The sequence below is a fragment of the Terrapene carolina genome, unplaced genomic scaffold (assembly GCF_002925995.2).
Source record: "Terrapene carolina triunguis isolate 2854851 unplaced genomic scaffold, T_m_triunguis-2.0 Scaffold96, whole genome shotgun sequence".
Classification (NCBI taxonomy): domain Eukaryota; kingdom Metazoa; phylum Chordata; order Testudines; family Emydidae; genus Terrapene; species Terrapene triunguis.
Genome location: NW_020664447.1, coordinates 14,932,365 through 14,954,750, shown reverse-complemented (window position 1 = coordinate 14,954,750; position 22,386 = coordinate 14,932,365). Strand labels below are relative to the sequence as shown.

The window sequence follows — 22,386 nt, the reverse complement described above, 5'->3', positions numbered from 1 at the left end:
TAACATGCAGCACAAACCCAACTAACTCCCCTCCCCCACACACCCAATTCTCTGGGATGGTCACTTCACCCCTCCCCCCCACCGCGTGGATAACAGCGGGGAATATTTCTGTTCAGCAGAGCAGGAAGGGGCACCTCTGAATGTCCCCTTAATAAAATCGCCCCATTTCAACCAGGTGACCGTGAATGATATCACTCTCCTGAGGATAACAAAGAGCGATAAGGAATGGATGTTGTCTGCATGCCAGCAAACACCGGGACCATACGCTGCCATGCTTTGTTGTGCAATGATTCCAGACTACGTGCTACTGGCCTGGCGTGGTAAAGTGTCCTACCATGGCGGACGGGATAAGGCAGCCCTCCCCAGAAACCTTTTGCAAAGGCTTTGGGAGTACATGAAGGAGAGCTTTCTGGAGATGTCCCTGGAGGATTTCCGCTCCATCCCCATACACGTTAACAGACTTTTCCAGTAGCTGTACTGGCCGCGATTGCCAGGGCAAATTAATCATTAATCATTAAACACGCTTGTTTTTAAACCATGTGTAATATTTACAAAGGTACACTCACCAGAGGTCCCCTGTGTGCCCTCAGGGTCTTGGGTGAGTTCGGGGGTTACTGGTTCCAAGTCCAGGGTGACAAACATATCCTGGCTGTTGGGGTAACTGGTTTCTCCGCTTCCTTGCTGCTGTGAGCTATCTATGTTCTCTCCATCCTCATCTTCCTCGTCCGCCGAACCCGCTTCCCTGTTTCCAGCGAGGGACTGATAGCACATGCTTGGGCTAGTGGTGGCTGCACCCCCTAGAATGGCATGCAGCTCCTCGTAGTAGCGGCATGTTTGCGGCTCAGCCCCGGACCTTCCGTTTGCGTCTCTGGCTTTGTGGTAGGCTTGCCTTAGCTCCTTAATTTTCACGCGGCACTGCTGTGTGTCCCTGTTATGGCCTCTGTCCTTCATGGCCTTGGAGATCTTTTCTAATGTTTTGCCGTTTCTTTTACTGCTTCGGAGTTCGGCGAGCACTGCTTCATCTCCCCAGATGGCAATCAGATCCCGTACCTCCCGTTCGGTCCAGGCTGGAGCTCTTCTGCGATCCTGGGACTGGGACTGGGACTCCATCATGGTTACCTGTGCTGATGAGCTCTGCATGGTCACCTGTGCTCTCCACGCTGAGCAAACAGGAAATGAAATTCAAACGTTCGCGGGGCTTTTCCTGTCTACCTGGCCAGTGCATCTGAGATGAGAGTGCTGTCCAGAGCGGTCACAATGAAGCACTGTGGGATAGCTCCCGGAGGCCAATAATGTCGAATTCCGTCCACACTAACCCAATTCCGACCCTCTAAGGCCGATTTTATCGCTAATCCCCTTGTCGAGGTGGTGTTAAGAAACCGGTTTAAAGGGCCCTTTAAGTCGAAAGAAAGGGCTTCGTAGTGTAAACGTGTCCAGGCTTAAGTCGATTTAACGCGGCTAAAGTCGACCTAAACTCGTAGTGTAGACCAGGCCCTAGGGTAATACGGCTCGGCACTGCCTCTCGTGCTGGGCTGTCCCTGACAGGCATGTTCTGACCCTTTACCTCTAGAACTTTTGTCTATCGTTATTCAATCTGATCTAATCTAATATCAAAGACTTTTGTGTAGGTGATTTGGAGACTGAGGTCCCAAGTCTGGTCTGAAGCTGGCCAAGGCTGCTTTCACCCTGTGCCCATGGCCCAAAGGATCCATTCCACTGTTGGGAATAACTGGAGTGCAACTGTAAGGAGGGCAGTAAGTGGGGCTGGTATGGAACTGCTTATCCCAGGGGAATCCCCAGGTAGCCAGCTACACCAACTTTATAGCCCTTTAGTGCTGTCTGTTGCTCTAGCTCAGAGAATTACCCATTATTGTTTTTAACATTTATATTGCATTAGCAATTAGAGACCTCAGCCAGGACCTCATTGTGCTAGGCACTGTACATACATATAGCAATGACAGTCCCTGCACCAAAGGGCTTTCCATTGTGTCTCATTTTGCAATCCTTACACAGGTTGAGTAGTATGTATTTACTTAAATATTCTCATTGACTTCAATAGGAATACTTGCATAAGTGCTACTAAATGTGAGTGAGAGTTGCAAGATCAGGCCCAAAGCAAATGCAATGGGCTAAATTCTGCCTGGGTCTTAAGTGGGTGCACAATGTAAGGATCCCTCCTTATACCTCTTGCATGGCCTGTGTAGCTGCAAGATAGAATTGCCTCTCTGCATGTGAGGGAACACTGGGAGGCATTCTGCAAAGTTGGAACAGAACACTATGGGCTGTGTCTAAATGGCATGATCAAGCCCATATGCTTTTTCTAACAAGGTAACTGGATAAAAATTAGACGTTGCTACCTAGTAAGTTCTGTTTCCCTTTTGGTTTTGCATGCTATCCCCTGACTTAAGAGTTCACAATGTAGTTTGCCTACTAATTACAAAGGATCTGAGTTTGCCACCATTGCTCATACTGAGTAGTCACTTACACCACAAGTAGCCCAGATGAAATCAAAGGGACAACCCATACAGTATGGTACTTCTCCATGTGAATAAGGGTGGCAGAATCAGGTCTAGGGGAAATAAATAAACTAATCCTATAGTACAGGATTCTGTAAAATGATATTGTGAAAGTAACAAAGACATGTGAATGTACTGTAAAATAAATGAGTTCCAGATTTCCATTACACAGTACTTCTGACATTTCTATTTTAAAATTCCTTGTTTTATAGACGTTCAAAAAATAGAAGGGTAACAGTAATGAGTCATATTTTTGCTGAATGATTATGTAATCTAAAAGGGTGTGTGCCTTTTTCCCATTTGGATATGATACTTTTCCACTTGGATATTATATCACAAATTATGTTATAAATTTAAAGGGCTCAATGCTGAAAATATTGAGTGTAGTACTTACTACTTGGAGTAATCTCATTGCAGAATTGGGCCTACAGCTGCAAAATCATTTCAGTTCTGTCTGCTGTCCATGCTCATTATTTGCCAAAACATCCATCTTTTGGGTTGAAAATTGTCCAAGCTTGATTTCTGTACAAAGGTAATTATTTTTCTTAATGTTTGATCAAAATCTCTTCAGTTGTTTTTGAGTTTGTTGAGGTTGTGTCTGTGTGTGTAATAAAATATACATTTCTCATTTACAAAAATTCTGAACAAACATTTTTAGACAGGGCTTACTTTGAACCTCTTCTGCCCCATTTGTTAATTAGCAAAAATGACCATTTAAAAGCTGCATACTGAGCATGTGCAATAGAAAATGTTCTTAAATCTACAGGTGTACATTTAACAATGGATGCATTGCACATAGAAGAAAAGAAAAGAACTCAAAACTCCAGTGTTAATGTAACATTAAGACTACAAGGTCAAGAGCTCAGGAAATTAAAAATTATTTTTTCCAGCAACATCAGCATAGTCACACTACACGATGTTCTTATCACCCTTTCCCTCGATAAAATGTAAAAAATTAACATATTGGTTATTAATGTATATAATAACCTATAAATATTTTCTCAATACATTTGTGAAATATCTACAGTTATGTGATTTGGGGACTTTTCTGTAAGTAAGTTACATGAAAGTTCTGGAATAATATATATAATTAAACCAGCAATACTTTCATCCAAATTAAGGCATTATTTGTAACTTGTTGTATATGTGAAAAGAGCCAAATTATCTGCCTCTAATAAACTTCCAACCTATCTAATTACATTCACACAGTCACAATTTGTTTATAATTTGCAAACTCCTGCCTTCAGCAGAATCATTTCAATAGGAAAAAAGGCTCGTTGGGAAATTACAAACAAAAACAGAAATGGAAGACAGCTTGAGCATGTTTAAGCCTTAAAGAAAGAGAGGGAAAGCAAGGAATGAACATGAGAAGAAATATGGAGAAAGGATTTGGGTCATAATTTGAAAGCAATGATGTCTTGCTACTCTTGCTATACAAAATAAAATTAGGAATGCATTACAACACTGTTTTGGCACATGAAGGTTACTATTTAATAATACTACCAACAAAAACATTTAATTTCCTATATGTCAAAAAATTAAATCTGAGTCCATTCTAATTGCTAAAACACTTACAAGAACTCATTCTCTAATCAGCCATTTAACTCTTTCACTGCTTTTGCTCATGCTTGCTTCTAGCAAATTATCCAATTTTTAATCTCTGTGAATGTTTGGTGTTAGTCAAACTTGCTGGCTTGAGTGTGCTTACAACTGAGGTTGTCTGTTTGCTATTTACATAGAAGCACCACCAGTTTGTCAGGTGCTTTATAGACAACAGCATGGACCTTATTTACCAAAAGAACAGATACATCTCAAGCAGCTGGTAGTGCAAGCTTCCCCGTTCCCTTCAGGAGTGTTTGATAAAAGAATTTTCTTGGCTTCTTCCAGGGAAGGCAGTTGCAATGCCAATGAATCAATGCTTTGGTGTTTTATTACAAGTTGTAAAAAGCAACAGAGGGTCCTGTGGCACCTTTAAGACTAACAGAAGTATTGGAGCATAAGCTTTCGTGGGTGAATGCCCACTTCATCAGATGCAAGTAACGGAAATTTCCAGAGGCAGGTATAAATCAGTATGGAGATAACGAGGTTAGTTCAATCAGGGAGGGTGAGGTGCTCTGCTAGCAGTTGAGGTGTGAACACCAAGGGAGGAGAAACTGCTTCTATAGTTGGATAGCCATTCACAGTCTTTGTTTAATCCTGATCTGATGGTGTCAAATTTGCAAATGAACTAGAGCTAAGCAGTTTCTCTTTGGAGTCTGGTCCTGAAGTTTTTTTGCTGTAAGATGGCTATCTTTACATCTGCTATTGTGTGGCCAGGGAGGTTGAAGTGTTCTCCTACAGGTTTTTGTATATTGCCATTCCTGATATCTGACTTGTGTCCATTTATCCTCTTGCGTAGTGACTGTCCAGTTTGGCCAATGTACATAGCAGAGGGGCATTGCTGGCACATGATGGCATATATAACATTGGTGGACGTGCAGGTGAATGAGCCGGTGATGTTGTAGCTGATCTGGTTAGGTCCTGTGATAGTGCTGCTGGTGTAGATATGTGGGCAGAGTTGGCATCGAGGTTTGTTGCATGAGTTGGTTCCTGAGTTAGAGTTGTTATGGTGCGGTGCGTGGTTGCTGGTGAGAATATGCTTAAAGTTGGCGGGTTGTCTGTGGGCGAGGACTGGCCTGCCTCCCAAGGTCTGTGAAAGTGAGGGATCATTGTCCAGGATGGGTTGTAGATCACTGATGATGCGTTGGAGAGGTTTAAGCTGAGGACTGTAGGTGATGGCCAGTGGCTACCCCTCTGATACTATTACAAGTTGGACACATTTCCAGCATCCACTGAAAACTGCAATGAGTACCAAATTCATTTCACGCAGGCCACTGAGCAGCCAATGGTAAGAGCTTTACATCATCACTACCTTCAGCTGGATTTGAGCCAGTGACCTAGAGGTAAAAGGTTTTCTCTCCTGTTAGAAATCTCAACTAGCAAATCCCCACAACAAACATTCCATTGAAATAAATGGAGCATTAAAATATTTGTCAGCACCAGAGGTACTTAGCACAGCAGATAAATGAAGGCATTTAAACAATGCATTTAGATTCTTTTATAGAAAGCTCAGCTTTCTGAGGGTTGGTGCTCACAGCAGAGTTGTTTGACAGTAATATCATCTGCAACATTAAGTCCCAGAATAAGGGCCAGATCATTCAGTGCAGTGCAGCCACTTTGTACCACACCACAGGCAGAATCTAGCAGTAGAACCAGCATATTTGCCCCAGGATTATCCTAATTCCAGGGGATCCTCTAGTGGCATAGAGATGTCATAAATGTTCCTATACCGTTGCCCTCCTTGCTGCTGTAATGAGTGTAACTAGAGGAAATTGCATGCCTGAAGAGGAATGGACAGGGTGTCCATATGTTGTGCAGTTTCGGCCTGTCCTGCAGAGTAACCCACTACAGAGTATCTCCACATCATCTCAGTCTGCTGATCAAATTGGGTGCTTTTGAAAAGATAAGGCCCTACCATAAAAGGAATAAAAGGTCTTCATCAAGGAAAATGGTGGATTCACCATGTCTTGATAGCTTCAAATCAAGAATGGTTGCCATTCTGGAAGATATGCTTTAGTCAAACACAAGTCATTGGGCTCCATATATATGTATCTGGGTGAAATTCTATTACTTGCATTATATGGAAGGTCAGAATGAATCGGTGAACTAGTATTTTATGGTATCTTGTCTAACGCATGGTCTAATGACCTGAACATAGGCTTGCCATCCAGGAACTCATGAGTTCTAACCCCAGCTTTACTACTGATTCTCTGTGACTTTGACCAAGTCCCTTTAGTTCTCTGTGCCTCAGTTTCCTTATCTGAATGGAGAGTAATACAACTTATCTGTCTTACAGAGACTTTGTGAGAATTAATTAGTTGTTGTTTCTAAGATGCCATGTAGTATCATGATGATTCAGGTCTCTCACCTATAAACATGTTGGGTCAAATTCTCTGTTGATATAAATCCATTGGAGTCAATGGAGTTATGCCAGTCAAAATTCACATTGATTTTAATGGGGCCAGGATTTTCACCCATACGTTATAAAATGTGGTTTGTCTGAAACATGTTAAGATTCTGTGTCTGAAGTTTCAGAATATAAAAAGTGGAATATATCTAGTTGAGGTGATTCTACTATGGAACTATAACAAAGGAGGAGCGGAACTCAGCTCTTATTTACATAGACATACATCTTTTGTAACTCTATGGAGAACTTAGGCTTTATATTAATCAATGGAGAGAATTTGGCCCATTTAATAGCTAAGTGATCATCTATTTTACTTACTAAGCTTTATATATTTCCAACAGTGTTGGTACATAACATAAGAATGGCCATACTGGGTGAGACCAAAGATCCATCCAGCCCAGTATCCTTGTCTGCTGACAGTGGCCAATGCCAGGTGCCCCAGAGGGAGTGAACCTAACAGGTAATGATCAAGTGATCTCTCTCCTGCCATCCATCTCCACCCTCTGACAAACAAAGGCTAGGGACACCATTCCTTACCCATCCTGGCTAATAGCCCTTAATGGACTTAACCTCCATGAATAACCTCCCTGTTATAGTCTTAGCCTTCACAACCTCCTCAGGCAAGGAGTTCCATAGGTTGACTGTGCACTGTGTGAAGAACTTCCTTTTATTTGTTTTAAACCTGCTGCCCATTCATTTCATTTGGTGGCCCCTAGTTCTTATATTATGGGAACAAGTAAATAACTTTTCCTTATTCACTTTCTCCACACCACTCATGATTTTATATACAGCTATCATATCCCCCCTTAGTTTCCTCTTTTCCAGGTATCTGCCTTTACTAACATGTCTCCCTAATAACTGTGGTTCTTGTCTTTTTAAGACAAAGCAGAATGTTAAACTACCACTCCTCCAATGAACTACCTAATTATAACTGCACATTTCTTTTCTTTTTATTATTCTTATTTAAAACATCTTTATTTCACTTTTTAAAACAGGTTTATTTTTGTTTTGCTCTGAGATTTTGGCACCTTTTTCACAAATCTGTAAATTATGTTTTCAACCAGCTCCACCTAAGCACATCTGCTTTATGTCCAGCCACAGCTGCACAGAGATACCACAAATGGAGCCACAGGGTCCCATTAGTTTCTAAGCCAAAGCACCAGTTGTAATTGACGAAAATTCTTCCTCATCGGTTGTTAGAATTGGGTTTGCCTGCAGGGCAAAAGAACGTCTAGTTTCAATATTTATGCCTGACAAGACCGTGTATAGAGCTCGGGTTTAAGGATTTTAGCTTAAGAAAGAACATTAGGGACTGAATTTCAGGTGGGTGACAGTCGCATATGCAGTGCTCTAGGGAGGTACATGCTGGGGGGGAGGCAGTATTGGCATAGTTTGGGAGAAGCAGGGGTGCTGAGCGCCATTGAACTAAACTGTAAACGCTTGGCTGTATATAATGGAAACCACTAAACGCCAGGGGGTGCGGTAGCACCCCTAGTTCCAGCACCTATGGTCAGAAGCGCTACGCCCCCTCAGCTCCCATTGGGTTGGGGTGCTGAGCCCGCCAGGGTACGGATTAACAACTGAGTAGCGGACTGAAGTTGCCCCCGGCCCACACACCGCAGCGCCTGCCCCACACACCGCAGCTGGCCCTCTCCGCGCTGGCAGCTGGCGCCTCCCCTCCGGTGGCGGCCTTTCCCCCACTTGGCCCGGCTCCCCGGTCCGCAGGTCCTGTCCTCCCCGCCATCTGTTGCAGGGCGCGGCGACGCGGCAGGAACAGGCCCCTTCGCCGGCGCAGGGGGGTGCAGGTAAGCGCCGCCCGCTCCCCGCGCTCCGATCGCAGCCCCGGCGCCGGGGGAGCAGCTGCCTCTGGCCGCCGGGCTTGGGACGCGCTGGGGGCGAAGGGGGAGGAACAACGTCGCAGCGTCTCCTGCCCCCCGGCCCTGCCAGGGGAGCGAGCGCAGGGGGCGGGGCACCACAACACGGGCTCACAGGGCGTCAGGGGGGCACCCCAGCCTGGGGGCCGCTGCAGGAAAACGGGGGGGTCAGCTGTGAGAACAAAACGTGGGGGGTGCTTCAGAGTTGGACACCCTGTGTTTAGGGCAGGGGTTGCAGATGGGGCAGGACACGACAGAGGGGGCAGAAAGGGGACACTGGCTTTGGAGAAGGATTGGGGGGAGGTTGCCATAGTTTTGGATGGTGCTTCTTTAGCACAGGTCATGGATGTGCTCATCAGCTCCCCTGTTAGGACTTTGAGGGGTGTTTTCTTAGGAGGGGGTAGTTACAAATACCCCCCCTTGTCTGTGGCCCTTAAAGCAGATAACAACCACCAAGAAATGCAGCCACCTCTGGGGTGGAGAGCAGCAGCTCCCTAGCATCCAGTGGTGATGGGAGAGCAGGGATATGGTTCTGGCCAAGGGCACCAGGGCAATGTTCTATCCTTAGGAAGTGTGTCAGGCGCTCTTTAATGGTCAAGTAAACACTCAGGAGCTGCTTGATTTTTCAGGTCTCACCTTCTCCGTGGTATATTTAGAACAGGGGTTGGCAACCATTCAGAAGTGGTGTGCCGAGTGTTTATTTATTCACTCTAATTTAAGGTTTTGCGTGCCGGTAATACATTTTAATGTTTTTGGAAGGTCTCTTTCTATAAATCTATAATATATAATTAAACTATTGTTGTATGTAAAGTAAATAAGGTTTTTAAAATGTTTAAGAAGCTTCATTTAAAATTAAATTAATATGCAGAGCCCCCCAGATCGGTGGCCAGGACCTAGGCAGCGTGAGTGCCACTGAAAATCAGCTCGCGTGCCGCCTTCGGCACACGTGCCATAGGTTGCCTACCCCTGATTTAGAAGGATTAAGTGCTAAATAAACTGGACATCCAGTGAGTCTCCATGTTTCAAATCTGAGGTTCAGACTACTAAATCATTCCTCCAGCTTGTTAATTTATTACATGTTTAAATTAGATCTCGGGTTTTAGAGATGGACTTCTTGTGGACTTTGGGTTTTTATTTGGGGTCAAGAGGCTGCATGGAGTAAGGTCTCTACAAACTGGCCCTGGAAAAAAGTACACTTCTCATATTATTAGAAACATAAGATTTGCCTTACACTTCAACTAGCAGTTTATTAAATCTGGTAGCTTGCCTTTGGCAGTGAGCAATGGCTGATGCCTCAAAGAATATGGAGAGAAGAATACTTAATGCATCTGGCCAATTGTACACTGCTCTATACTTGGGACATTTTTCTTTCCTGACCCTGGCAGTAATCAGTTTATGCTGTGAAACGTGAAATTCAATGAGCCCATTTTTACATGCGTAACTAAAAATATTGCTCATAAAATCATCCAGCCCTTTTTAAAAAAATCCAGTTACAGTAATTGACTTTCTGACCTCCTGTGGGAGGGAGTTCTACAGTGTCTTAGTCCAGGGCTTGTTAGGGCTGATGTTTGTAGTGTTTCTACATATGCCAGTTATAGGTGGTCCTGTTGGCTCCTGTGGTCTCAGTGTGGTTTTACGCAGAGTTGGAGTATGAAATACACCTTGCCAAGTATCACTTTGTAAAGGACCTCAATTCTAAAACAATTTGTAACTAGTGCAAAAAGGAATATTTGCAGCATGTTTCAATAAGACACAAAATCTTACCTCATCTATTTGTAACTCTCACTTTCTGAAATGGTCAAACCTTTGCAGCCTAGCAGTAGATGCATGAAAAATCTGAGCACTTAGCAGGCCTCATTTGCTTCCCTTATGCATGTAACAGTAGTGATTTTTAATTCTTATTTTACTTTTCAGATAAGTGACTTATGGTAGATTTGCTAGCATACTGTTTTACTTCCAGGCTGTAAATTACATGTATAGATTATATTGATTTGGAAGGTTATGCAAAGTTGGAATAGAACAGAATCCTCCAGACACTGGACTGGCAATTAACCCTGTAGGGAACACATGTTTATATGGTGTTGCATATATATGTACTCAAATAAAATAACATAAACACTACAGACTTTAGATAATACAGTGAAATATGATCATACCTAAAATATCTTTCCTTGCCTCCTTTATTGTAAATGCTTTTCCTCTGCCTTTTGTCATAGTTTTGGAGGTACATTCACCTATATTATACAAATGTTGCTTTGCAGGGTCTTTCTGCTATTATGATATGCTTTGTAAATAGGTGGAATTCCCACTCTGCACCAAAGAGAGTGCACACCCTTTGGGGTAGATCCTCAATGAGATGCCCTAACCACGTGGATATAGAGTCATTCTCTCTCACACTCACCCAATGACTATAATCATTTCCATAGTCAGCTGCTCTCATGTCAGAAATAAGGAACAGGAACACAGACTCTTAAGAAACAAAGACCCTTGGCCCGATTCTGCTCTTATACCAATGTAAATCAACAGTAACTCCATTGAAATCATTGGACTTATGCTGGTATAGACCCAGTGTATAAGTGAGAGCAGAATCAGGCAGGCTCCTTCCTGCTTTTATGAAAATATCTTTAGTTACAAAATAGGGGCCGGGTCTATATGGGGACTCAGGAAGATTAAGGCAGATCAACTAAAGGTGTGAAATCAATGTGCAGAAACCCCCATGTGGATTTATTCATTCAGGAATAAAGTGGCCTTAGTTTGCTGTAACTAAAAGCTCATTTTAATTTATATGTTCAATGCATTGTTGTAACATAAAATGACAACTTTGTTGTTAATCATTTTCTTTACAGATAATGAGCCAAATCCTCGGTGTAAATTGCTGTAGCTCCATTTAAGTCAGTAAAACTTTGCCAATTCAGCTAAGGATTTGGCCCAGAGCTTCTGATTTTCCTCACCCATATACTGTTGAAAATTGAAAAATTCTGCTGAAGTCAGTGGTGTTACATGGTGTAAGTGAGAGGAGAATCCTAGAGGTTTTTGTAAATGTATCTAGGGAAGAATAATATCAAAGGGACTTACTTTGCCAGTTGTTCTAAGCTGAACTCCTCATTGGCTTCAATTGGGACTTGTTTTAAAAATGGACAACATGATACGACTTGAGGAAAACAATAAACAGCCTTTTTATTCATTACACAATAGCTCTAGCCCATGCAATGGCTCCACATTGAATCGATAAGCAGAGGGATTTGGCAACAGGAACTTTTGTACATTTAAAGAAGGAAGTGGGTAACTTCACCACAAAGGAAATATCTTTGCCACTCTCCGCTGTTCCAGAGATTCTTCACAAATTGTTAGCAAATTGAATCGTACTAGAATTGAAGGCAGTTGTTTTATGCTGGTGTAACTCCATTGACTTCAGTAGTTACTCCAGATATAAACCAGTGAGGGATCAGAATCAGGCCCAAATATTGGGAAAATTAGCAATGACACACAGTGTTTGTACACCTTTAAAAAAGCATGCTGGAATATTTTCATCACTGAAGAAAATTAGTATGATAGTTTCAACACCCAAAACATGCTACAAGGCAGAAGTGCAATATGTTGATGTTTGGTTTTGCTGCAATTTATGAGACCGTCCTTCCCTTTTGAGAGAGTACTAAGGCTGTTTTAATTGCACCCACAGTAAGGGTATGTCTACACTACGGGATTAATCCGAATTTAGATAATTCGAATTTGGGAAACAGGTTGTATAAATTCGATTGTGCGCGGCCACACTAAGCACATTAATTCGGTTTTTAACCACATTAATTCGGTGGTGTGCGTCCACACTACCCCATTAATTTAACCACATTAATTCGGTGGTGTGCGGCCACACTAACCCTAATTCAAATTAACAAAATCAATTTTGGCGCTACTCCGCTCGTCGAGGTGGAGTACAGAAATCGATTTTAAGTGCCCTTTAATTCGAATTAACTGGCTCTGTAGTGTGGACGGGTGAAGGGTTAATTCGGATTAACGCTGCTAAATCCGAATTAAAGTCGTAGTGTAGACTAGGCCTAAGAAACTAAAGTGAATGTAGAAATCTCAGTATTAGCTGGTTTCAAAATTGAATAGGCTTTTGCTGCCTCCTTCAAAGAACAACACTGGACTGCTCTCAGACTTTCAGAAAGTGATACACAGGTCTTTCCCTAATCAGAAAGTGTCTAGATTATGGATATGAAGACTAAATGTATTTTTAAATTAATATTTAGTATTTGAGAAAGGGTCAGATTGATGGTACTAGAAACCAAAGTCCTCTGTGCATAGAACAAATGCAAAACCTCCAGTAGTGCAATCTTTCCCACTTGTAATGGAGCTCATAGCTACTTCCCCTCCAAGATTTTCCCAGCAATAGGTTATGTAGGGAAGAGTGTAGTACTATGTATCTGATATAGCAACATTTCTGTGTGAACAAAAGTAGGGTTACCATACGGCCGGATTTTCCCGGACATGTCTGGCTTTTTGGGCTCCAAATCCCCGTCCGGGAGGAAATCCCAAAAAGCCGGACATGTCCGGGAAAATCGGGATATGCGGGGCCGGCGTTGCTGGGCCGGGGGCCGGGCCGGGGGCCGGCGGTGCGGAGCCGGGGACTGGGCCGGCGGTGCGGAGCCGGGCCGGGGGCCGGGCCGGCGGTGCGGTGCCTAGCCAGGGGCCGGTGCCGGGGGCCAGGGGCCGGGCCGGGAACCAGCAGTGCTGGGCGGGCCAGGGGTGCTCGGCCGGGGACCCGGGGGCTGGGCCAGGGACTGGCAGTGCTGGGCGGGCCGGGGTTGCTTGGCCGGGGGCTGGCCCGGGGCCGGCACCCCAGAGCCCGAGCCGACCCAGGCTGGAGACGCCGGGGGGGCCAGACTGGGCTGCGCCTCCTCCCCCCACATCCCCCTTACCTGCTTCAGGCTTCCCGCGAATCAAATGTTCGCGGGAAGCAGGGGAGGGGGCGGAGTTGGGGCGTGGGCGTGGGCGGGGCTGGGGGCGGGGCCGGGGCCCCGTGGAGTGTCCTCCTTTTGGAGGCTCAAAATATGGTAACCCTAACAAAAGTATCAGCTATTTTTAAAAAACAAATTCCCTTAGCATGAAAGAAAAAAAAAACCCCACTACTACAGCTGTCTATTTGAACTCGCACCCAAGGGAGTGCTTCTCAAATCCAATGAAAATTATATTTTTAAATTTGTGTTTGAGTTGCAGATGTCCTCTTTACAACATAAATTACAACAATGGATAGTTTCCAGAGTCTTTATTATCCCTTTTTCCAGAGCCCATCCATGACATGGTTGGTGGCTTCTCTTATTTTGCATGTTGGCCTTGCTTTCCAAACCACTTGAGAGGTTTACGGCCATCTATTTTAGAACAGATTTTGCTTGCCATGCATTTTGAATGACTCAGTTATCCATCACTGCAAACAGACACCAGTTAAGCAATACACATCAAAGGAGAACATGAAGCTGGTCATAGGCTCTTGCTGGACAAATTCCTGCTGTAATTTTCCCTGTGGTCAATTAGTCAGTTGTGAAACTCACATCATTTCAGCATACACACGTGTGTTTCCATACAGTAGAGCATAAAAACAGTACAAAGCAGAAGTCTTGACTCGAGACTGATAAGCCTCAAATAAATATTTTTAATATATCTATAAACCTTAAAGATGAAAATACAGGACAATTGTTTCCTTATTAATGTACCACATTTATAGTCCTCTTTTCTAAAAAGGCAGTGTTTATTTCTATACATTATTCACACAATTATAACTTCTTCACCTAATAACTAAAGTGTAAGGGCAAGAAGCTTGCTCATGAGTGGAACAGAGACTGAAGGCTTTTTGAGAGCCAAATTCGGATCATGCTCCTCTCTGAAGCACTAGAGCATGGGCCAGCAACCTTTCAGACGTGGTGTGCCGAGTCTTCATTTATTCACTCTAATTTAAGGTTTCGCGTGCCAGTAATACATTTTAACATTTTTAGAAGGTCTCTTTTCTATAAGTCTGTAATATATAACTAAACTATTGTTGTATGTAAAGTAAATAAGGTTTTTAAAACATTTAAGACGCTTCATTTAAAATTAAATTAAAATGCAGAGCCCCCCAAACCGGTGGCCAGGACCCGGGCAGTGTGAGTACCACTGAAAATCAGCTTGCATGCCGCCTTTGGCACGCGTGCCATAGGTTGCCTACCCCTGCACTAGAGGCAAATGTGGAGCTGAATTGTCTGCAAGATATTCTGCCTACAGAAGCCATGCGGAGATTAAGCTGGGAAAGGCAGGAACAAGACCAGCTGGCAGAAAGTAAAGGGATTTAGGCTGTTTACCCTGGAAGGAAGTTGAATTCAAGTCTCTCTTAGGTTGTCTGAATGGGGAAGCAGCTAACCCCATCTCCTTCTCCTGGTGCTCACAGTTGTGTTTGGAGGAAGGATGTTGTGAGGCCAGCTAAAAAGTCCTACTCATCTTCCAAAACACTTTAAAACTTTGATGATGAAAGTGATTTGGTGGGTGAGTAGGTTAAAGATTAAATACGTGGATGGTGTTTAGGGTGCCCAGACAGCAAATGTGAAAAATCGGAACAGGGGGTGGGGGGTAATAGGAGCCTATATAAGAAAAAGACCCAAAAATCGGGACTGTCCCTATAAAATCGGGACATCTGGTGACCCTAATGGTGTTAAAAAAGTGAGTGAATTCATAAGAGTCTGACTGCTGGAAGGTGCATTGCTGACAAGACACTGGTGAAAATTTGTTTGTGAGGGCTGATATACCCCTACAAGAGGTTTATAATGCCAGCCCAAAATGCACTTTTGTATTTGTTATTCATAGGGCAAGAACATTGACCTCACCTCTTCTATTATAGCTGTGAAGTGCAGGGTGAGGGAATGAGGAAACTCCCCCTCTTCCTTGGCACAGCCTCCATTAGTATTGTTCAGAAGAGCAGCCCCTGCACCAGGAATTACTAGTGAATTACTCATTGGGAACAGCAGACAACTCATCAAAAAGAAGCCAAGAGAGGCACAGAATAGGTGGAGCCATTCTCCCCCTCTCCAAATACAGCACTGAGCAAACAGGCCAGCTAAGCATTGAAGGCCAAAAGAGGTGTCAAATTACTGTGCCTCCTCTCTGGAAACGAAGCTCCTCCTCTCTGAGGCAGAATGCTTCCTGACCTTCCCCTGGGGCAGCTTAGCTCCACACCCTTACAATGGACTGGGCTTTGAAGGCACAGCCCAACCATTAGCCATCATGAGTTATCCTTATACAAGAACTTTTTGAAATTCAAGATTTTATGTAGGGCAGCTGATTGTCCCCCCCCCCCCCCCCCCCAATAACTTGAAAGAAACTTAGAGAATACACAAGGGACTAGAACTTCAACTGGTGTAACGCCATTGTATTCAGGGAAGGTATGATGATTTACACCAGCTGAGGAACCCTATCCAAGGTTTGCAATACACTAAAATAGCCATCTTACTCATGTTGCTATTTTCACCTTAGTTTGGCATCCAGATCTTCTAGGATTTTAATATTGCAGAAACCCTAATTGTTTCCCAATATTTACTGAGTAAAACTGCCCTTTAAAGAGATTAGAATAAGTATCCAATTATTCCATGTTAAAAATAGATTAAAACATTCAAAATTCTTCCCCAGCGCACACCCTAAAGCTTTGTCTAAAAAATCCCTGTTATATTTGTTAAAGAGATTGCAGGCCATTTCTGTGATGTTAATATTTTTATAGCTAGTAGGAATTGGGATTAATGTTTTGAAAAAAGTGATGAAATAAACACAAATAGCAGAAATGTTCGTTCTGGATATGAACCATTGCTTTAGAAGAGGGAGAGACACCTACGAAGTGTAAGTGTAAATGTTTGCATGTGTCGTAGGGTGACCAAACAGCAAGTGTGAAAAATTGGGATGGGGGTGGGGGGTAATAGGAGCCTATATAAGAAAAAGACCCAAAAATCGGGATTGTCCCTATAAAATCAGGACGTCTGGTCACCCGTGTGTGTAGCTTAACAGCTCATAGCTGTAATTGTGCATTGCTTGTAAATGGAGCAAGGTTGATAGACAATAAATGCATCATTGGGATCCTTGGATTAATATGCCCAGAGGAGGAAAAAAGTAGAAATATTTTACTTTTATTTTTTCATTCAGTTAAACTAAATAAAAACCAGAAGAAGCGCGAGGATCCCATACCACACAGTTCTCACTTATAACCAGTGGGGAAACATGTAAAACCCTGGACCAAAACCTGCAGTCCTTACTCAGGCAGAACACCTATTGAACGCATGGGAACGTCTCCTGCGTAAAGACTGAGGGTGAAGCCTTAGCCCCATTGAAATCAATGCCAGTTTGCCATTAACTTTAATGGGGCCAGGATTCTGAGCAAGGATATCAAGATTTGCCCGCTGGCATTAAAAAAAAAAACACACACAAAAAACTGGACAAACCAGAAACAAACACAAAAGTTTTGAAGTGGTGCGAAGTTCTATTAAAAAAGACCTGGGATTCATTTATTAATCTAGGGAGAGAAGCAACCATTTTTATGAATAAGGTAAATATTCAGTCACAGGTTCTGTTCTTAGTTTAATATCTGATGCATCTTGTGTCCACAGACTATATCCTTCCCTTGCAGGGGGATAGTTCAATCTTCTAACTGATACCATCATTAACTATATGAGTTGAGATAGGATACCGTACATTAAAGCCTACATTTTCTAAAGCAACTAGTGATTTTTGAGTACCTCAAGTTTTGGGTGCCCAATTTTAGAGCCTGATTTTCAGAAAGTTTTCAGCTCACTGAAAATCAGGCCCCAATAAGGTATATCAAGTTGAGGAGAAGTTGAGGCACCACCCAAATTCACTAGTCACAGTAGAAAATTTAGGCTTAAATATACATTTGTCTTTGGGCAAAACTTCTAAACTATGGAGAACATGTATTCCCAGGAGTTCAGGGGAAAGGAAGAAAGAGAAGGGGAAATTAGCATTTTTTTTGTACATTATCTTTTTATTTCTATTCTTTCTATAATTAATTTTGTTCTTATTTATAGTACTCGGAGGAACTTGCACTGGTAAAAAGCTATTCTTGCTCTGAAGATTTTGTAACAGTCGTCAAAATGTGGAATGCTGTGGCTAAAATCCTATTAAGGACTAAAGTCCACCAAGACTATTCACACACTCTACTGCTAGTGCAAAAGGGCAGGAGTATTCTTACAAGACCGCCTTCCTCTAGGAATTGTTGGCAACATACAGCTGGAGCAGTTCAGCCTTTCAACGTGAGTACGAGTATCCAGAAAGTGGAAGCTTTGGACGTGAATAATTTTGTCCGTATTCACTGGGAAGATGGGAGTAAGAGCCTTTACCCTGCTGTATGGCTAAGAGACAACTGCCAATGCCCTGACTGCTTCCTGCATTCTGCTAAAGCACGCAAACTGCTTTTGGAAGACCTGGATGTTAACATTGGGGTGAAGGAGGTCACTTTGACAGATAGACAAAAGGTATTTTTTAAAAGAAATTTTGCTTTCATGTGACATTTGTGTAATAATTCTTGCTAATCTGTTCATTAGCAACCCGAATAGAGAGAATAGTACTGCAGCTTGAGTATCAGGATATGCCGTAATCATGGATCCACAAATCATATTGTGTATTTGCAGGATTTCTAGGTATAACTGTCACTTGAGAAATCCAAATCCTTTCATTTTATGTCATTCTTACAGTAAAATTAAGTATAGGAACCCCCAAAATGTTCTTATTTATTTTTTTCTTAATTAACTTTAGATAGATAAAACATTTTTACAGTAGCCTTCACTTTTTAATCTCTAGGAGCTGGTGTGAAGATAAAATTGCAGACTCTTAATACTTCAGTCTTTCACTCCCTCAAACTTCGCTCCCCCTGTGTGTCTATCTCCATACCCTAGAGCCCGCCTTTTCCACCGTGGCTACTTTATGGAGGAAGTATAGTATGATTTCCCCACAAAGAAAGTGTCTGTCTCGTAGCTGGTACACTGTCTTTCTTCTTGCAGGAAACTTCTGCTTGTGTTGTCACAGTAAAGCATGGAGTCCTTAAAGGCCAGGGCAGGGAAAGGCCAGGTGGTGGAATCTCCTTCCTTAAAGATTTTTAAGGTCAGGCTTAACGAAGCCCTGGCTGGGATGATTTAGTTGGGGATTGGTCCTGCTTTGAGCAGGGGGTTGGACTAGATGACCTCCTGAGGTCCCTTCCAACCCTGATATTCTATGATTCTATGAAATTCTTTACTTGATCTAATAAATAGTTTCTAATTCATTTTTTAAAAGAGTATTTTAAAAATGTATTTGACCTGACATTTACAAATGTATACAGCAGGGGTCGGAAACCTTTCAGAAGTGGTATGCCGAGTCTTCATTTATTCTCTCTAATTTAAGGTTTCACATGCCAGTAATACATTTTAACGTTTTTAGAAGGTCTCTTTCTATAAGTCTATAATATATAACTAACTATCGTTGTATGTAAAGTAAATACGGTTTTTAAAATGTTTAAGCAGCTTCATTTAAAATTAAATTAAAATGCAGAGCCCCCCGGACCGGTGGTCAGGACCCGGGCAGTGTGAGTGCCACTGAAACCTGCGTGCTGCAGGTTGCCTACCCCTGGTATAAAGTAAAATTTGGGGACAGAACCCTCCTTTGGATCAGATCTGCCCTCAGTCTCCACTGTGGAATCCCAGTGAAATCAATGAGGTTGCATGGGTGTAACTAAGGGCAGGACTTGACCCTTTATCTTCTTGCCTGGCAAATTGCAAAGGTTATAAAACAGATATGCAAACTCCATTCCCTTTATTTATTTTATCATTAATAATACTCCTTAGCACTGGTATCTTCAACATGCTTTACAAACGTTGGAGGGAAATAAGGATTGTTATCCCCATTTTGCAGTTGATGAAGCTCCGATGCAGAGTTGATGTGATTTGCTCAAGGCCACACAGTGAGTGGGTGGCAGAGCCAGGATTAATACTCAGGAGTTCCTGGCTTCCAGTCCCATACTCTGTCCATTAGCATGCATTGTCTCTCTGAATTGTCTGAATACAAGGTAAACGCCTAATTGTAAACTCTTTAGAGAAGAGCTTGTGTCTACCTCTGTACAGCACCTAGCACAGGGGGACACTAATTCATAACTAATAGAAATAGCTTTTAAAGGTATTCCTTTCCACTCCTCTCTTGTCTGTCTCCTTCAGTCCTTCCAAGTGGTCATCCCCTTCACTCACAAACTATTGTCACTTCCTCCACCCTTTTCCTCCTTGTCACTCCCTGCAGTGAAGTGCTGCCCTCCATGATCTATTCATGTCCCGCTTTCCCTTACTGGGACCCATACAGAACATACCACTGCTAAGTGCAGCAGGGATAAAGAATTGAAAGCATCCAGCACCAGTCAGCAAGTCCTGTCACTTCTTCATTGTGAAACTGACCTCCTGTAAAAGGAGGGAATGTAGGTAATGCTTAAATGGACTTTTGAAAGTGTTTGCAGTTATATTAATAAGGAGAGGTTGCCCACAAGAGACATTTAATTGCAAAGTAGCAAGTAATTTCAATTACATTTCTAGTAAGGAGATTGAATTTTGCTGGTCCCTTGGGTAGTTGTTTCAGGCGGGCAGATTTCATTGAATCTCTCATTGTTAATTATCTTTTTTTATTTTATGATATAAGGTGTATATTACGTGGCCAGACAAACACACCAGTGAATTTGAGGCTGAATGGCTGAAGAAAAGGTGCTTTTCTGAACAAGCCAGAGCAGAAATGCAAGAAGAATTATTTTTACCAGGTAGGTATTAAAACCTAATGTGTTATGCATTTCTTAAAACTATATAGACTATCACATATCTAAAGGTCCGCAGGACAGCATATATATAAAGCCCTTGTTTTATTTTATGACGTTTTGGACAGAATTTTAAAGGCATTGTAGCTGAAATGAAAAGGGCTCTTTTATTTTTCTTGTCTCTATGTTAATAAGTAGCTGAGTTTCCTTTACATCATGATATCTAGAGTTTTATTGTCATTTTCCAATAATGCGGTGGTTATGTTCTCTAGAAAATGAATTAACTTGTACACCATGCTATATAATGCTATTCACATTTCTGTTGACAAAACATAATATTGGTGGACAAACAGGGAGCACTGTTAAAAACCTGGCTCTTACTCTTGAGTGACCCACCATCACCAACCTCAGACCACTAGGTTTGCTGCAGTGCGTGGATGGATACAGCTTTAGCCCCTCTCTCCTTGCTTGCTCTAATATTGTGAGCAGGTAAAGTACTGAAGCTGACAAGATTTCTGCTTTCCTCCTTGACAGGGTCTCTTTACGTTAGTTCTGTTCTGCAAGAAAAGTGATTCATTCTGGATTAAGGGTTAAGATTTTATCTGTTAAAACAGGAATTTAATTTTTATGAAAAGTGACTAGAGATGGGCTGCAAAAATCCCATCTGAAATATGAATTTCCCAAAAGTTCAGAAGTGTGCAGGTCTGGAGTTTGGGTCAGGCTCATTTTTAAGCACAACAAAAGGACAGATGCTGGAAGTTGGTAAATAATCATGGGGGAGGCACAGCAGGAGGTAGTTATTTTTGTTTTGTATTTAACTTTTTATTTTAGATGAAAAAAGAAAATTCCAAGACACATGGGGCTTGAAGCTCTCCTGTGTCTGGGCTATGCTCAGTACAGAAGGGGGATGAGTATCAGGGAACCAGTTACAGCTTTATTCGTAGCTGGCACGAGTTAGAGCATCCTAATGGAGTTCTGCTCCCTCCCTTCAACCTTCCCTGCCCCTGCCATGGCTCCTATAATGGGATCAGTTGGAGCATCTGATGCAGGAGCCAGCTCTGCCAGCTGACTCTCTCCTTGCCCCCCCCAACAATGGGACTCTCAGCTGGCCAGGTATGGCCAGAATCCAGCTCATTGTACCTCCTGAATGGCACAACAAGGCATCTGGTTTAGAATTGAGATCCTGGCACCTGGTGCAAAGTTACACAGAAACAACCAGTCAGTACAGGTAAGGTATTGTTTGCAATCATGTAACAACAAAAATTGTTGCAAGCAGGTGGCAGAGTCTGGGAAGACAGAATACTTCATTTGGTTCAGTGGTTCTCAACCCGCAGCCCATGGGCCACTTGTGGCCCAATCAGCACACAGCTGCAGCCCATGTGACATCCTTAGGCCATACAGTAGTATATAGTGTGGATGCAACCCACATAACACAAAGAGAGCTGCATATGCGGCCCACAATGATAAATAGGTTGAGAACCACTGATTTGATTAGTACATTTTGTCACGTGGCAGGATATTCTGTGGTTGTCTGCCTGTTTGTCTGTTCAATAGTATGGGTTTTATTCATAATAAAATAAACATACATTCTGGGCCAGATTCACCTCCAGTAGCTCCAGGGAAGTTTGCAATTGATAATTTCTTGCTCCAAAATCTCAGGCATACTATAATATTGCACCTTGGCATGGTCTGAGTTTTTGTTGGCTTTATTTTTAATTATCAGTTCAAAGGTATACTGCTGATCTCGGAGCATTTTGTGAAGTCTTCAAATGATATTGTCCCCAAACTCTCACAATGCAGTGTTTAAATCAATTTATACCCTCAATAATTCCGTACATTAACTACTCAGGAGAAATTGAATATAATTTATGCTCATGCTTAGCAGTTTCTTATCTCTTTCTCAAAACCCCTTGTTCTTTTTTACAGTATCTGACACTAGCTCAAATAGCCTTGAAACATTTGTTCCCTTAAGAGATAGAGGCTTCCCTGGGTTCCCCTCTTACTGCCTGATTCAAAGCCTATTGAAGTTAATGGGAGTCTTTCCATTCACTTAAGGGAACTTTGGATCAAGCCATTGAAACTTTCAAAATGAGAACATTTATTGTCTAGAGGCAGAAAGTTAGTCTCCTGGCTTTCCATAGAAAACAACTCTAGTTTCTCTTCTCCTTTTTCTGAGGGATCGAGGGGAGGTGGCTTGAGTGTCTCCCT

At 42.5% G+C, this 22,386-nt stretch overlaps 1 protein-coding gene across 3 annotated transcripts in view; it reads left to right on the top strand.

Moving 5' to 3' along the window:
* Positions 1 to 2,301: 2,301 nt before the first annotated feature.
* The window catches only part of BBOX1 (gamma-butyrobetaine hydroxylase 1), a 110,650-nt gene continuing 90,565 nt past the window's right edge, over positions 2,302 to 22,386 (top strand). The window contains exons 1-3 of one of the 3 annotated variants that reach the window (XM_029911454.1): positions 2,302 to 3,048; positions 17,444 to 17,890; positions 20,070 to 20,184. The gene's annotated coding sequence lies outside the window, so the exon portion shown is untranslated. Of the gene's footprint in view, positions 3,049 to 6,953; positions 6,983 to 8,225; positions 8,328 to 17,443; positions 17,891 to 20,069; positions 20,185 to 22,386 lie in introns of those variants that run through there. The other 2 variants (XM_026651345.2, XM_026651344.2) reach the window with 2 other exon arrangements.